Genomic DNA, 18,650 nt, shown 5'->3' on the forward strand with positions numbered 1-18,650 from the left:
AAACGGCCCCTTCCCCTACCCCTCAGAGCCATTCCGGGCTGCTAGAGCAAAACGGAGGTGGTCGCCTCCATTTTGCTCATGTGGCCCAGAACGGTTCTGAAAGGGGAGGGGCTGGTTGCATGGCGCGGTGAGGCACTTGCTGCTTTGCACCCCCTCTAGCTACGCTCCTGATTACAATAACAGCTCCGTCAGTCTAAGCCTGCCTGCTGAAGGATGTGCCATAGACACCCGCACACTGCTGTGCTAATGTAGCTCGGATGTAGTATCACTCAGATGCCAGCACAACTCCACAGGCAGGGAAGCCAAAAGAGGGAGGAGACAGAAGCGTGATGCAGGAGGAACAAGGAGTCGACCTGCACTATATCATAACCCCCTTTCAGATGACTTGCATGCCCCAGACACCAGAAAAATGCTACCCCAATGACAGAGCTGGAGTAGATAGGAGTGACCCCACAAGGAACAATGGCAAAGGGGAAAACTGCAGAAAATTGCAACTCCAACCACCACCACCCCCATTTCAACCACTATCCCGCAACGGAGCACAGGATGCAAACACCCACACCCACTCCAGTACATCCTATTTTGACTAGCAAATACTGCTGGGATGCATGCCAAAGGGCGATTGCTGCTGTTGACCCCAGCAGTGCAGCTATATATATATATTGGCAACCTTCAGTCTCAAAAGACTCTGGTATTGTGCTCTGAAAGGTGGTTCTGGCACAGCGTCTAGTGTGGCTGAAAAGGCCAATCCGGGAGTGACAGTCCCTTCCATACTGGGAGCAAATGCAGTCTGTCCCTGGTCTGTCTCCCTGGCTATGGGCCTTCCTTCTTTGCTTCTTTGCCTCAGACTGTTGGCCAAGGGTCTCTTCAAACTGGGAAAGGCCATTCTACACTGTGTAGAATGGTAGGGGACAGAATTGGCCCATAAAACTACCATCTTACAAACACTCACTATTAAGTAACAGGGCAATCCAATGCCAGTTTATTCAGAAGAAACTCCCACTTATTTCAATGTTTTCAATGGGACTTATTCCCAATGAAGGATCCAATACTATCCAATTTTCCAGGGCCAGTGCAGCTATACCAATGGGGCGTGAGCTGCATCTTGTGATGGGGGACAGTCACATAGGCCTCCTCAAGGTATGGAAACATTTGTTTCCTTACTCCTGGGCTGCATTGTGGTCGCTGGAAAGTTGGATAGGATTGGGCGCTTAGGGTCCACACAATTTCAAGTGGGTCCCCATTCATTTCCATATCTTATTTTTTATATATTAGACTTGCTGCTCCCCTGGTATGTGACTGCATTTGGGGAAATGTTACAGACCTGTACTTTGAACAAGCTACTATGTATATTCTTTTAACTATGATAGTGAATGGGACTGACTCCTGGGTAAGTGTTGGTAGGACTGCAGCCTAGGATTGTTAAAACTTTTCCTGCTTGATGATGTCACTTCCAGTGGTCCTGACAGATTCTCATTCTAAAAAGTGGGTCCCGGTGCTAAATATGTGAGAACCACTGCTATAGGGAATATACTATATTCCCTTATATGTTCTATATTCCCCTACCATTTAAGATCCTTGTTCTAATATAAAGGAACAGGATACAAATAATGTGAATCTAAACCCTGAAGAAAATTCATCAGCTGATATATGGAGAACATTTTGCTTAGGAAAACAAATATCAGACATACAGTTCTCACATTTAGGAGATTAAAGTTTGCACTATGTTGGGATTCATAGCAGGGTTACCTGGCAAGGATGGAGTTGCATAGCAAAGCTTTATATGCTTAATAAAAAATAATATCATTCACTTTTCTGAATTAATAGGAATATATATTCTAATTAATTGACAGGCAGAATGGTTGACAGACCTACTCTGTACATCTTCAGTTCCCAGCGCAAGCACAATGAAAGAAAAGCCGAAGAAGATTGCTGACGCTTCCAGTTTGCTACGTGTATATCACACTGTTGTGAAAATGATCGTTTGTGTATTATGTAACCTGTATTTAAGCTTACTGTATTTTGCCTAGGTAACAAAATAAAATTAATCAAACCTGAGATTTAAATTTCAAAAATACAACTGCCAGACTGAAGGGAGTCGACACGCGGTAATAAGAACATAAGAGCATAAGAATAGCCCCACTGGATCAGGCCATAGGCCCATCTAGTCCACGCTTTCTGTATCTCACAGCGGCCCAACAAATGCCCCATGGAGCACACCAGATAACAAGAGACCTGCAAGGCCTCCTGGGAATTGTAGTTAAGAATATAAGAACAGCCCCACTGGATCAGGCCATAGGCCCATCTAGTCCAGCTTCCTGTATCTCGCAGCAGCCCACCAGATGCCCCAGGGAGCACACCAGCTAACAAGAAACCTGCAAGTCTTCCTGGGAATTGTAGTTAAGAACATAAGAACAGCCCCACTGGATCAGGCCATAGGCCCATCTAGTCCAGCTTCCTGTATCTCACAGCGGCCCACCAAATGCCCCAGGGAGCACACCAGATAACAAGAGACCTGCAAGGCCTCCTGGGAATTGTAGTTTAAGAACATAAGAACAGCCCCACTGGATCAGGCCAGAGGCCCATCTAGTCCAGCTTCCTGTATCTCACAGCGGTCCACCAAATGCCCCAGGGAGCACACCTGATAACAAGAGACGTGCATCCTGGTGCCCTCCCTTGCATCTGGCATTCTGACATAATATTTTGCAATGCACAGTTCCCTAGTATATTTCGCATTTCCACATAAAGAGCCGGTATATGAAAATGACTTCATGTACAATTCATACGCTCCATATATGCAAACAGAACTGATATGGTGGTGTCTAATGTAGTTCCAGGACTTGGACTGTGCCCAAGTGGAAGGCTGCTGAAGATACATATCTAGTAGTCAGTGGCACAACTACAAGAGGTGCGGTGTGGTGAGTACCTCAGGTGCCGCAACACACTGTGTAAGTGGCCCCGCCCACTTACTGTCGGAGCCATTCCAGGCAGCGATGGCAATGCGCAAGCGTTGTGGTACCGGTGTTACTTATCATGCTGCCTCCCCTGCAATAATAATAATAATAATAATAATAATAATAATAATAATAATAATAATCGGTATTTATATACCGCCTTCCTTGGTCGTCAGATTTCTCCTCAGACTTTATTCAAGGCGGTTTTCATGGGCAGGCTGTTCTCAATCCCCACAGGGATTTTTACAATCAAAAGGTTCTATCTTTCAAGAACCACAACGTTTCAGATGGATCTTTTTGATCTGGTATCACATTCTGGCCTCCGATTTCCTCCCACGCCAGCTGACAGGCAACTCCTTCATTTCTCACATGGAGGGCGGCCAAGACGCTTCTTCGCTCACACCAAAGAGCAGGTGGAATAACTCGGCTCGGCTTCTCAGCTGCTTCAAGGTCTCGCCATTCACGGTGCTGGTGGCCTCGAACTGGCGACCTGCGGATATTATCTTCAGGCAAACGGAGGCTCTACCCTCTAGACCAGACCTCCTGAAGCTATGCTACTGCTGGTAACATACTGCCTTTTTCCTCTCTGCTAGCTCTCTGCCTTAATGCTAGCTTTCAGAAGAAAGGGGAAGGAGCACCACTAGGGAATTTTCATATTCCTGTGTATTCAGAGCAAAATCATTCTTCTTGAGGGGATATCTTAAAATGTTACAAGAATTACCATTAGAACAATTAATATTTAATAAAGACACACATATATTATGTATATGCCACACACACAGGGACTCATCTGATCAGCGCAAACTGTTGCCAACAAAATCTGCTTGCCATAATTAGCAGTGTGAGATGCTATTTTTTTCCTCCAAGTTACCTAGTACATGACTTTGTTATCTGCTATTTTTTATTAGATTTCTGGACTTTATTTGAATGATTACTAAACTATAGCGTTTATTTTCTTACATTAAGTTACAAGAACTTTATTTTGTCTACCAGCTAAACAAAGCATGTGGTCAATTCTGTGTGAGGGTTTTAAAGTTGGCAAAGGAGCTTCAAATGAAACTTTTGTGCTCAAGCACACACTTGCTTTCCATTAGTAAGAGGCATGTTGAGGTGATCGTGTACATGGCTGCATGCTCACAGTCCCACAAAAATAGTTTTCATGTGTGCACTCATGTGCCTGACTTGGCTGGCAGCAAAATAAATTGATCCTGCAAACTGAAGAATTGGAAAGCTGCTGCAACTCCAAATTGTGCATGCACTAATTTAGAAATTAATTAGATAAATTCTCAATGAACAGAAAATGTACAGAACACCAAGCGTTGCCAATCCATAGAAGACCTATGGCATAGAAGGGGGGAAATCTATCCAACCCTACAAAAAGAATGTAATTAACAGTGGGACTCAAGCCCTTCTTCACAGAAGGCTTCCTTTTTGCAGGAATAGACTCTTCTTTGGAATGGCAATTTTAAAAAGATGGATGTTTCCCTTTCCTTTCTGTGTATACATGTCTATGTAAATAACTTTGTGGGAGGTGGGGCCACCTGGGAAGAACCATCTTCAAAAGAAGGAAGAAGAAAAAGAGAGGAATATGAGATAATACAAAATATTTGTCTAAAAATAAATAAAAGCATAAGAAAGATGACAGAAATGCTAGTACAGGTAAAAACCGATTTACACAGTCCAACACACATTTTGCTTCCTTAAACGTTACACCAATTCCTAAGTATATTTGGGGTGCCGATTCCAAAAAATGGCATCTGTTTTGCCCTATTACGTTTAGTTTTGGAGATATAGTATAGCCTCTTTAGTGAATAGTTCAAGCAGCTTCCTCATGAGGAATCCATGGTGTAGGCTTCCTCATGAGGAAGCTGCTTGAACTATTCACTAATGAGGCTATAATCTATCTATCTATCTATCTATCTATCTATCTATCTATATATATATATATATATATATATATATATATATATATATATATATATATATATAATATTATTAATACACAGCAATATACATGCTTTATAAATGATCAGCTGCTGATCACTGTTGGAGACAGCATGCTGGAGTAGGTAGATTTTGTCTGGTCCAGGAGGACTCGTTCTTTTAAACTTTGTAAGCATACCAATAGAATTGTTTTATCAATTGAACTTTGTGAACAACCAGTCTGACCTACATTACACACACACACACCCCTGTGGACCCCAATCCAACTAGTCATTTCTCCCATTCTCCTTGGATAGGATTGAACCCTTTATTAATTTAATGAAATTAAATTTTTCCAGCAGCTGGTGGGGAAAACAAAAATAGACCATGAAAATATATCAGAGCTGATAAGGGTTTGGTTAGGAAGCTGGTTTTTCTCCTATACTAGGAGATGCACAGCTCAAGCCTATGCATGTCAACTCAGAAGTAAGTCCCATTAGAGTCAATGGGGCTTACTCCCAGGAAAGTGTGGATAGGATTGGGCTGGCAATCACTTCATCAATGGCTGATAAGTATTCCCTTCAAATAGCAAGATTCATCACTATAAAAATACAGTCAAAGAAGATTAATAAATCACTTTAAAAACAGTACCCTTTTTCTGCTCCTGGTCAAGTAAAGTGTGTGCTTCTCTCTCTCGCCCCCCCCCCTTGCCAACTGCATGGAAACAACTTTAAGACCCCTGGTGACTGGTAAAATAGGAAGCGTTTTATTTGGGGAGGGGGAGGAAAGCGGGAAGGTTTGGAGTTCAAAAGGGGGGAGTGGAAGAGGGAGGGAGTTGAAAAGAGAGATTACACTTTGTTGAGAAGCGATCCCAAGCTGGGAACTAGGAACCAACCAGACAAGGATCAGCGAGGGTTAAGGACTGCAAGCTGAGCATGCTCGGTTCTTGCCAGATGGGGTTGGAGTCGAAGAGCTTTGGAAACAACATGCAGCGAACACAGAAGGCGGCAGCCTCAGAGTGGGGGGAGAAGAGGGTGGGGCGGCAGCAGCCACTCTCACAGCTGAGCAACTCCTGTTTCTTCTGCTTTAAAAAAAAGCGAAGAAGACTGGCTCGTATTCTGCCCAGGGGTGTGACTGTATTGCTGCGAGAGGACATCCCGCGCCTCCCCTTTGAGTTCCTGGCGCCTCCCTATAGAGCCACGCCGCACAGTTTGAATAACACTGACATATAGGATTGTAGCCCTAATGGGGAGCCATGTCCAATGGCCCAGTAGCTCAAGGGAACCACTAGGGAACCAAAGTTGAAAAAGTTTGGGAAGCACTGATCTAAGGCCTTGCTCTGTGTTCTACCTTTCAGTGAACTAGTCAGAATGAGAAGCAGGGCCTTCTCAATAATGGCACCCAGATTATGGAATTCCCTCCCTAGAGGCCCTAAATGGAACAGTTTCCAACCCCATCGGGTTGGAAACCCCACAGTTTCCAACCCCATCGGGATTCTCAAGACAGACTTCTTTGGAGTCCTAAAGGTTCGTGCCCAGGGCATTTGCCTCATCGTCTACCATGAGAGGTCCACCACGGATCCTAATTTTAGTTTTATCTGTATTTACTGCTGTTTTTAAAGAGGCTGTTTTAAATGTTCCAAGTCACATTGCTGGCCCTTGTGGAACAGAAAGGTGAGGTGTAATTTTAAAATAATAAATATACTAAGACTGATGAACAAAAGTACTATGAGGGTGAAGAATGCATTCCCCCACCCCCACCGATGAGTGCCTTTCCACAGAGAAGGATTAGAGGGAAAGGCTTCCTAATCAGATACTGGTACTCCTAGACCAGGGGTGTCAAACTCATTTCATATAGCAGGCTGAATAGCATTCATGATGGATACAAGTGGATACACTTCTGCTGACGGTTGGAAGTGATGTCAAAAAGCAGGAAATGATGTCATTAAGCAGGTCATGACCAGAAATAAGTACTTTTTTCTCACTTAAGAGTTCATTAGGTGAAAATGATGGAAGAGAAAATACACAGATCTTGATCATATTTTCAAGATATGGGGAAGCCCAGTGAAACACCTCAGCACATCTCAGCAGCTGACAGCAGCTGATGGTGGGGCTGAGAGAGCCTGAGGGCTGGATAAAGAATTTCTGGGGTCCGAACCTGGCCCATGGGCCTTATGTTTGACACCCCTGTCCTAGACAGACAACCCTGAGATTCCTTTTTCTATAAATTAAACCAGTGGTTCCCAAACTGTGAGCCGTGGCTCACCAGGGAGCTGTGGAAACCAGCCAGGGGAGCCACAGAATCCTTATAAAAAGCCTGCTGCCCTATACAGCATATAGGATTGTAGCCCTAATGGAGAGCCACAGCCAACAGCCCAGCAGGTCAAGAGGGTCATGAGTCAAAAAAAGTTTGGGAACCACTGAATTAAACACTTTTTGAGAAGCAACCCTGGAGAATCTAACCCTATAAGAACATTCTCATCTTCCTTTCTACATTTGGGGTAACAAGAACAGGCTGTCATATTGTTGGATAAAAAGAGTTGCTGTAGGTAATTTTGTTAATTCTGTTGCACCTGACACTGCCGTGTTTGATACCTTAAAAGCTTCTTCTGCTAGAGCTTCTGCACCTACTTGAACAATGATGCAAAGAATACATTCTGAAACTTTCCTTGCTGACAAAAGCAAAATCAATGCCAGCCCACAGGTATGTTCCCCCCATGCCACTAAAATGAAAATTGACTTGATGTGTAACATAAGTCTTTAATGTCTTGCACCATAGGGAATCATACACCTTTGTCTGCCTTCTTGTCCTCTGTGACTTCAATAATCCTCCCATATAATTTTGGTTTATTTTGGCTATTTGTCTGGGAAAAGGGTAGCTAAACACTCCACTGAGAACATTGCAGCAACCAATATTATTTATCTTCTGTTTTAAAATATAGGGTTTAAATGCTGCATTCATCTATCTTGGATTAGGTCTGTTTTTTTCCTCCCCAATCAGTATGGCTTCAGTTAGATTTAAAAACAGGTCCCAGAGGTTGACAAATGGATTAAAGTAGAACATAAATTCCTTATGTCATCCAGTCCCTTAAACCTTGATGTCAGTAACATTCCTAATCATTCCATTATTATAAATGTCAAATATGCTTTACATGTGTTAAAGCAGGGGTGCTCAATAGGTGGATCGCGATCTACCAGTAGATCGCGAGGCAAAATGAGTAGATCGCGGAGTGCCGACCCCCCCCTTCAGGTGCCTCTGGGAGGAAACGCCGGGAGTAAGGCCCATTGTACTCAATGGGGCTTACTCCCAGCTAAGTGTGGCTAGGATTGCAGCCTCACAGCCTAATCCTAGGCATGTCTACTCAGGAGTAAGTCCTGTTATACTCAGTGGGGCTCAAGGTACACCAACATACATTGTACACATAAATGTTATATGTTACGATGGCGCGAACATTGTAAAAAAAACTCTGGTAGATCTCCGGGCCTTGCTGGGTTTCAAAGTAGCTCTCGAGCCAAAAATGTGTGAGCACCCCTGTGTTAAAGGGACTGTATGAGGCGAGAGGCCAGCTAAAAGAAAAAGGAGTCACACATGGGTGTTTTCGTACTGTGCATCAAATAAAAACACGATTTTGCTCTCTCTTGCTGATGGGATGTTCAGGGGAGCCTTTTCAGGGTATTCTTCAAAGGAAGAACCTATGGATTTGTATAGCATCTTTGGAGGAACTCAGGACAAAAAAAATTCTTAAATTCTGGCCTCAGAAGGGGTGTGGGGAATTAAAATAGTAATTGGAACCTACTTCTAGTTTTCGATTGTGAAACTGGAATTGGGTTCCAGTCACTGTTTTTAGTCATTCTGAGGCTTGGGGAGCCCTGTGGAGGCATCTGCAGGGCTCTCTACACTCTACACTCCAGGGAAGAAAAGTGCTTCCCTGGGTGGTGGGTTGTGACCCCCTAGTTTGGGAACTACTGCTTTAAAACCATTAACATCCTCCTCGGTTTTACAGCTAAAGTCTATGTATTTAATGCATAGTAAAATCTGTGCATCCTATGTGAGTCTTGAGCAGTGGCTATGGGGGACTGCGCAGTAAGTACTGCAGCTGCTGCAATGTATCATGTAAGTGGCCTCTCCCACTCATCATCATTATCATCGCCATTCTGGGCAGCTATAGCAGTAGTGTGTTGTTATTGCTACCCAGAATGGCTCTGCCAGCAAGTGGGAAGGGCTGCTTACATGGCTCCTTGTGGCGACTGCAGTACTTACCTCACCAGCTCACCAGCTATGCCACTGGTCTGGAACATTCCATGCCTTAATGAAGCAACCCCCATAATAACTGAGGTTGTAATCAGTAGGCTCTACATCAAATAGCTAAAGTGCCAAAGAAGGTGACAAGTAGTTAAAACTAACCTACACTTGATACTATATACAAATATGCAGTCCTGAAGTTTTTTGGCAAGACAGCGTTAAGGAATACAGCATTCTCAATTCCCCCGGTGTAGTAGATACCCTCCCTGATGGTGCTCTGGTGATTCAGATCTTTCAGAGTGGTTTTGGATAGTTATCTTATGAGTTTGTACAGGTAGTGTAAGCAAGGCACACTCCTTGTACTCACAAACAACATAAATACTCAAAGAGAGGGTTCACACATGTTCTCAAGGGAAAGACACATGAGAGGTCCATAGTTTTCTGTATAGCTGCCAATTCAAAGCCATGCCGGTGCATTCGTTATTTTTACCTATATATGGCTTTTATAATCCTGAATTCAATTTCTGTTCTATCCCAAGAAATCTGAGTAGACTGGCCTAATGTGGCCAGACAAATGCTTTGCTCACTAGACCATATATTTTATGCCCTTGACTAGTGGAAAATAATCATACTTAAAAGTGAAACTGCCTTGTAAACTGGAAATAAACTGTGAAAGGAGTTTTTAAATACTAGAGGATTGCCTTCATAAGCCCATAAATGGAGATCACAGTTAACATACCAGTTCTATCAAAACATTTTTATCTTATCTTTAACTACAGAACTTAACTTAATATACTCCCAATTATTTGCCTCACATTCAGAGTAATCATAATTTCTCTCTAAGGCAGATATTGTTCCTAAATGGGAATGCATAATATAATAAACTTTAACAGATGACAGTCACAATCTCTGTTATCTTCAAGGAGAAAGTAGGAAATGTATAAATTGTTTTTAAAGATGTATCATATTCACATAATTACTTTGTGCAGATCTCCAGGTGCCACAATTGGGGAAATACAAGTTAGGAGAGAAGGGATGGTCTTCCTGTGCAAGGAAGAAATGCTTCCCACTTTATTTCAAAATTCAGAACAGCAAGCAAGATCATGGAGTTTGAGTGGCTACCTGGCCCTAATGTTGCCATCAGTCCTGACCAAAGATGGATTGCTGCCTAAGGATGTCCAATTCCATGGCTCCTCGCATTTTTTTCCAGAAGTGCACCCCCCATCTCTGCTGCTATCCCACTACTGCCCCTCTTGCTGGCACTTCAATACTGGTCAGCACAGAAGAGGATCATTGGAAAGATTCTCCTTGAACAGGCTTGTTTCGAAGAAGCTGTGGTGGAAGAAGAGGTAGGAAGCAGATAAACCTCTTCCCTAATGGCTCTCCTTCCAGGACAGCCATCAAGAATAAGATCACACCAACCACTAGCACAGCAATTTTCAACCAGTGTGCCACAGCATTGCCAATGCTGTGCCGAAGGAGTCTGGGGGAGGGCCATTTATTTGTAGGGCTATTGGGGATGTGAGTCCCCCACCAACAGCATGATGTACCTTGTCAACTGTCAAAAAACTGATGGTATGACTCAATCATTTTAGCAGTGTGCTAAAGTGTGAGATGAAAAGGTTTGAAAATAGCTGCACTTCTAGCACTGCTGCGATGATTCTCAGCGGTTGCACTGGAGAAGGTAAGTCCCCACCTTCTTCTCTTTCCAAGGACAGCGCACAAAAAGAGGATTGGGCAGCAATGAGGCAAGCAGCAGAGGAAGAACTTGGACCAATTACTCACAAGGACTTAAACTGTAGCTTTTATTTTGTATGTTACAATTAACACATTTGGTTGTTCAGTTTATTTCCACAAATCTCATTTGTTCCTTTTGATCCAGTATGCCTACACAGGTTACCTATTGTATTTTATCTTGAGTTTTTGGAAGCTTTACTCCCACATAATATACATTGCCCAGATGATGGTAGCAATGAATGGGATACACTATAGGGCTATTAACTGTACTCACTGTAGGAAATCTAATGGGTAATCAGTCACACCTCACCAGCTTTCCTGATATATGTAGACCTTGAGGAAAAAAAAAAAAAACCCTTTATCCTTCTTTGGATGAACTATATATAACTTTGGCTTGATGCCCTTTGCATTCTAGATATCCATCTTTGCACAAACAAATGTATTCAGGACTTGGAGATATTCAGCAGTACTTTATTTTTAACTTGCTTTGTAGTTAACTATGCTACAGAAAATATATCTACATATTTAACAGACTTCTGTTCCAATACATATTGGACTAAACAGGAAACAATGGCCTTTATATGACATTCAACTTCTCAATTTAATATCACTATTCATTTATGTTAGGCTAAAATCTCTATTCTTGAACACAGGAGATATAATGGATGGGCTAATATAGTACAAGGTTAGTCTTCCTTAAAGTTTCTGTTAACATATTCACTACTGGCTTTGAAAAAAAAAAGTTGACTCTTTGTGTTGACATTGTACTCTGTGCTTACACTCCACATTTGGTACAGACTTCTCTTTATTGGACACAGAGTGAGTATATAATTTCCAAAGAAAAATAGAATGTTCTCTAGCTGCGGCATGGAGAATCAGTTCACTTTTAATAATAACATGATCTTTTTGATAGGACTTATTAACACTTTCCGATTTTGGTCCAAACTGATACTATACAATTGTATGTCAAATAATACAATTACCTCCTCACTACAGATGGACGCCAATTAAATGATCAATTGCCTGGCTTGTTGTTTACGAGGTAATAACTATATCCTGCAGAGGTGTTTATTAGCCCAGTTACAGATAGTTATTACTTTGTTAACTGGAAGCATACCTTCTTTTTTTTTGTTAAGAAATTGAAATGGTGAATTAAAAAGCACATTTCAACCAATAATCTCAGGGATATATTGAAGGACATGAAGAACCATCAAACCAAACAAACAAAGTAATATTGATATCTAGTACTTTGTACACATATTCCTATCCATCCAACACTCATGATTGTAAATAAATTACTACCATGAGCCTTGAGCTATTCCTTCCATATTTTAAAGACAGGGTGACCAGTTACAATGGAGGACAGAGTGCCTATACCTTTAATCACAGACGATGGCATTTTGGCTCAACATGGAAGGGTTTAAAAAGCTACACCTGCCAAAATCTCTTCTATACACTGGTTAAAGGTATAGGCACTTTGTCCTTCATTGTATCTGGTCACCCTGTTTAAATACAAATGTCTAAATTAAGGCTGACAGTCTAACAGTGCAACAGTATGCATGTCTACTCAGAAGTAAACCCTACTGAGCTCAATGTGACTAACTCCCAGGTAAATGTGTATAGGATTACAGTCTTGCCGCAGAGGTCTCAACACACACTTTCTAACCTGAAAACAATGCATTGGAATGCAGTAAGGAAACCATTTCCATCACATTTTAAAATGCCCATTTACAGGCTTGGTTAATTTTTAACCTGCTCCATGATCAAGGCATAACTTTCCACCTGACCTACAGCCCAATCCTATTAGGCTGCCCTGCTGGCAGAAGTAGGGCCAGTTATAGCTTATGCCCAGGTATGCTTAATTCCAGGCACAAAACCATTATACATACATTATGTATAATGTATACCCCACCTTTAATGATTCCACAGGTGGTGTACAATAACACACTACATTCATACACAAAAGCTAGTAGTCTCTGGTCAATGGTAGAAGGTGCCTCTCTTCTATTCTGCAGTCCAGCTGTTCTGCAGGCTGGAATTTTTTTTCCAAGGATGGAAAGCAAGTTCCTTCCAAGCCACTGCACATTCTGCTCCAGTCTGTGGCTGCAGACAGGCTGGTCTTTCCCTTGCCAAGATGTTATTCTTGGGAGGCCACCTTCCAGAAGTCCTTGGTCTTCTGGCCAGAAGTTGCTTCCTTTCTGTTCTTCAGTCCCAGAACAACTTCAGACCACTCTTTTCATAAGAAGTCTGTGTTTGGAAGCATTACAGAAGATTAGAGAAATTCATGAGTTTTGTAGTGATTACTCATCAGAACTATCAAAAGACCAAGACCAATCCTATCCAACTTTCCAGCTCTGGTGCAATCGCAATACAGCCATGAGGAAAGGGAACAAGAGTTCCCATACATTGAGGAGGCCTCTGTGACTGCCTCCCCACCATAGGATGCAGTGTATGGCCCATGGGCACAGCTGCACCAGCACTGGAAAGTTGGATAGGATTGGGCCCCAAATCAACAAGCCAAAACACCAATTTTTAAAAAAAATACACAATGACAGTACATTAAATCGGGTCTAAAGAATGAGTCCTAAAATAATTTAGTTCTAAAAGAATTTAAGCATGGGATTATTCAGAAATTCATTTTCTTATGCAGGCATAATGAATACTGTACAATAATGGGGCATCTTCAGTTTTTGGTTGTATGGAGTATGTAGGAGCAGCTTTTGCAACTTAAATCAAGTTGATGTTGAAAGAAGTAAAAGTGAACAGTATTCACTCATTTTAAAGAAAAAAGTCACTTTCAGTGGAAATTATCCCACAACAAAGACTACAAAAACAAGTCCTACTTTTTTTTCTTTTTAAAAGAACATGATTTATTTGTTTCTAAAGGAGTAGTGGCAAGGAAGAAGCAGGTAATTATTAAGAAACCTCCATTGCAGGAAAAAGTGGTAATTCAAATCTTTGGCAAGAAAGGGGAAAATGATCCTTTCTGTAACCCAAGAAAATTATACCCTTGTGGGTTTTTAAAATGGATAGCATACCAAAAAGGGCTTTCCCCCTCCCATCTACTAATACTAAAGAATGAAGATATTACTTTCCAGATCAAAAGAAAATAAAATCTTTTTATATATTACCTGATATTTTTTCTGCTTCAAAAAAAGCTCTTTTGTCATTGTGTGTGTGTGTGTTTTGTCTCTTAAGGATGAAGATATATAGATATAGTTAAGGCACAAGAGAAAAAAAGAACAAAGATATACATGTGTGATACCCATTCTTTTCAGTATAACTATTACTAGTAAAACAGCAAAGTAGAAAGTGACTAAAAACTAGCATTTAGTTTAGTAAGATAAAACTTCAAGAGTGAGCCTCTACACCAAGGGTGTCAAACTTGCTATCTACAGCAGGCCAAATAGCATTCATGACACCTGATAAGGACCAGAAGTGATGTCATTAAGCAGATGGTGATCAGTTGCTCAGATCAATTAGTGGACCTGTTAATTCAATCATTTAATTGAGGTGCCCCTGATTAACTTGCTGAATGGGGATGCATCATCATAAGAGACATTTCCCCCTTTTCTTTCTGATAGAAGGGATTGCCTCTTCTAAGTGGTTGTGTGTTCTGTGCCATGCATGCATCATTTAAAAAGAAGTAAAAAACAAAGAATAGGCTTCAAAACTAGTTTTTAAATAATGGGCAGATTTAATCACTAGATTGATTAATCCAGTGTTTCTCAAACTGTGGGTCAGGAGCCACTAGGTGGGTCCATTCATTTCAATATTTTATTTTTAGTATATTAGACTTGATGCTACCATGGGATGTGACTGTATTTGGGGAAATGTTACAGACATGTACTTTTAACAAGCTACTATGTATAAACTTTTAACAATAATAGTAAATGGAAATTACTCCTGGGTAAGTGTGGGTAGTATTGCAGCCTGGGATTGTGAAGAATTTTCCTGCTTGATGATGCAACTTCTGGTCATGACATCACTTTCTGTGGGTCCTGACAGATTCTCATTCTAAAAAGTGGGTCCCAGTGCTAAATGTGTGCGAACCACTGGATTAATCAATTGAGATTGAAATCCTATACATACTTTCCTGGGATTAAATCCTATGGAACACAATGAGACTTACTTTTGGGCAGACTGCATAGGCTTGTGTTGTTAATGAGCAGAGGTGTTCATAAACATCTTTTTACTTTTTGCAGATTTTGTTTTTTCTACAAGGTAGATGGTGTAAAAGTGGTATAGTGTCAGCAAATGCAGCCACAGTGTGGCAGATACAACCACAATCATTATCCATGCACCCCTGCAGGGCCAAATAAAATTAATAAAATCAAATTTATTTAGCAGATTTTCCAGTTTATTTTTTCACAGATTTTTAAAATTATTTTTACAAAAAATAAGAAGTGCAGAAAGTGGTATGTGTTTTTATTTTGTTCACTGAAAAATCAATTGGCAAGCAGAGCTATTTGCAGCAGTGAGGAGGCCCACAGAGGGGGCTGAGAACTTCCTGCAGCGTGACCCCCTCCTCAGTAATTAGAAAAGCCCCTTACTCCCAGTGGCATGTGATCACTGTTGCGCTGTTGGGGCACTCATTTCTGATTCCCCGGGGTGGGTTGTGACCCACTAGTTTGGGAATCACTGCTCTAGATCGGGGTGGGCAAACTTTCAACTTTAGGGATCCTGGACCTTTAACAATTGTAAAGTAGAGGGAATTTCAGCAGGTGCAGCTTGTCATTGCACAGATGACAAGCTGCACCTGCTGAAATTTTCTCTCCTACACAATTTTCCAGGATCCCTAAAGTTGAAAGTCTGCCCACCCCTGCTCTAGATAATAGTCCACATTTTCCCATAGCAACATAAACATATGTTTATGCAGTTACAAGCATATTCGTCTTGAAGAACCCTAAAATCTCCATTGGAAGCACTGCTCCCTGGCCCACCATTAACAGACAGCAGGAAATTGGCAGGAAACAGAAATAAGTCCTTTTTGGTGGTGGCCTCACTGTTGTGGAACTCCCAGAAAATCCCATACATCACTTAAACCCGCAGTTTTTAAGATGAAGCAAAAATAATTTGCCAAGGCCTTCCTTACTTTGTAATTATATATAATTTTTAAATGCTAGTTTACTATTCATATATTTTGCATTCATTGCATATTTAGAATTTTTTTACTCTCATCATTTTTTTGTCAACCACTTTGATCCCTGAGAAAAACAGTCTACAGTTTAAATTAGGAGTGCCCAAACTTTTTGGTAGGAGGGCCACATCATCTCTCTGACACTGTGTGTGTTTGGGGGGAAGAATTAATTTACATTTCAAATTTGAATAAATTTACATAAATTTACATGAATGAATATATTAGAGATGGAACTTACATGAATGAATTAAGGTCTTGCAATAAGGTCTATAAAAGGCCTTGCACAAAGCAAGGCCAGCCTTTCCTTCACTGCCACTGCTGTATCACAGACATGAAACAGCAAGCAGTGGAGGGAGCCCTCGTCCCACAGGTCACATGAGAGGTCAAACAGTCACCCTCAAACTGAGAGCAGTTGCGTCAGGCCAGCACAGGCTCCAGCAAATCTCCAGAGGCTCATTGAAGACTGGGAGTTCCCCACGGGCCAGATTGGGAGTCCCCAAAGGCTACAAGTGGCCCCCAGGGCTGGGGTTTGGGTACCCCTGATTTAAATACATAAATAGAAAAATTAATCAGTGTGGAGTCCCAGCCCATAAAAACTCAGTTTGTATTCAGAAGTAATTGGTCTTTGAAAAAGAACCACCAAGACGGCTTTCGGGACTGTGATATTCCCAAACTGAAGGCCAGGCAGTGCATGATTACTCCCACTGAAATCACATGCACTGGTGTAGCTGGATCTTCTTGCACTTAAGGTCATGCCTTAAGATGCTTCCCCTCGCACCCAACCTGGAAGTAATGGCAGTGACATGATGACATTACCACAATTACTTCCAGTATGCTCTGAGCAGTTGCCCGCTTTGTGGCACGCCGCTCAGACTGGTGCACAACTGCTCAAAGTGGCTGCAAGGGGGCAGAAGGCACAGAGGCAGCAAGCCCTTCTCAGCACTGCAGTGCCCTCTCCTGCACCCCTAGTCACACTGAGCGGCTGCCTGCTTCTTTCACATTTTTGTCAAGTGGGAAAACACGTGAAAGTAGCAGATGGCAGCAAAAACTGCCTATGAGGGGTGTGTGTGTGTGTGTGTGTGTGTGTGCAGGTGTGACAGTACCTGTGTGGCAGGTGGCAGTTGATGATGCCCTGTACCCTCCTTAGATATGATAGCAATCACACAGAGTCACACTATGGGTGGGGGGGAGAGCAAAACAGAGGCATTCAACTACATTTTGCTCCCACCCAGAATGGCACAGAAGGGGAGGAGTTGCTTAAGAACATAAGAACAGCCCCACTGGATCAGGCCATAGACCCATCTAGTCCAGCTTCCTGTATTTTACAGCGGCCCACCAAATGCCCCAGGGACATCAGATAAGAAGAGACCTCATTCCGGTGCCCTCCCTTGCATCTGGCATTCTGACATCCGCTTGCATGATACGGTAAGGCTCCCTACAAAACTTAGTGCTTTGCACCCTCTGTAGCTATGCCACTGAAAGGTGGTACACAAATGCTATAAATAATGTCTGTGCAAAACTCTCCTTATTAATATGAGTAGTACGTACACTGTTCTGGTCCGGAAACAGTCCTGGAACGAGCTGGAATCCCTAGCATGTATGCACTGCTGAAACAGAGATGCCTGCCTTGGCTCGGTCATGTCGTGAGAATGGATGATGGCCGGATCCCAAAGGATCTCCTCTATGGAGAACTGGTGCAAGGAAAGCGCCCTACAGGCAGACCACAGCTGTGATACAAGGACATCTGCAAGAGGGATCTGAAGGCCTTAGGAGTGGACCTCAACAGGTGGGAAACCCTGGCCTCTGAGCAGCCCGCTTGGAGGCAGGCTGTGCAGCATGGGCTTTCCCAGTTTGAAGAGACACTTGGCCAACAATCTGAGGCTAAGAGGCAAAGAAGGAAGGCCCATAGCCAGGGAGACAGACCAGGGACAGACTGCACTTGCTCCCGGTGTGGAAGGGATTGTCACTCCCGAATCTGCCTTTTCAGCCACACTAGACGCTGTTCCAGAACCACCATTCAGAGCGCGATACCATAGTCTTTCGAGACTGAAGGTTGCCAACACACTTGTACACTGTTCCTAGTTCCTTTTCTAAGTGACTGGTGGTACTTGTGCTCATCCCAATGGTGTTCAAGTGCCTTTCCAGCTGTTTCAGGATAGCACCCAAGGCCCCTATGACTATTGGCATTATTCTTGCTTTCTTGTGCCAGTATTTCAGGTTCTGTCTGCAGGACTTTACATCTGGTGATTTTCTCCAGTTCTTTATCTTCTATTCTACTGTCACCAAGTACTGCAAGTTCTGCTATCCAGACTTTCATATCCTTCCTGTCAATGAGGGTTGTGTCTAGTGTGTTGTGAGGTAGATGTTTGTTATTAATAATAAGTTATTAATCTTATTAATAATAATAAACAACTTTATTTTTACCCCGCCTTTCTCCCCGAAGGGACTCAAGGATTCTGTTTTATAGTTTTTATGTGTATTTTATGCATTTTAATTGTTGTTAGCTGCCTTGGGTGCCCCTTGGTGAGAAAGGCGGGTTACAAATCTAATAATAAATAAATAAAATGATAATGGTATAGAACACAAAAGTCTTGAAGAGACAATCCAGTCTTTTTCCCACATCTTAATAGTACAAACCTCTGCATATCTACTGA

At 42.2% G+C, this 18,650-nt stretch overlaps 1 long non-coding RNA gene across 1 annotated transcript; it reads right to left on the reverse strand.

The window, feature by feature from the left end:
* Window positions 1-12,063: 12,063 nt before the first annotated feature.
* On the reverse strand, window positions 12,064-17,768 carry LOC136663222 (uncharacterized). The gene is made up of 3 exons (XR_010795020.1): window positions 17,545-17,768; window positions 14,989-15,162; window positions 12,064-13,103 (listed from the first exon to the last, which is right to left on the reverse strand). It is a non-coding gene; the product is annotated as an uncharacterized lncRNA (long non-coding RNA).
* Between the last annotated feature and the right edge of the window lie 882 nt (window positions 17,769-18,650).

Source organism: Tiliqua scincoides, chromosome 1, assembly GCF_035046505.1.
Source record: "Tiliqua scincoides isolate rTilSci1 chromosome 1, rTilSci1.hap2, whole genome shotgun sequence".
NCBI classification, from domain to species: Eukaryota; Metazoa; Chordata; class Lepidosauria; order Squamata; family Scincidae; genus Tiliqua; species Tiliqua scincoides.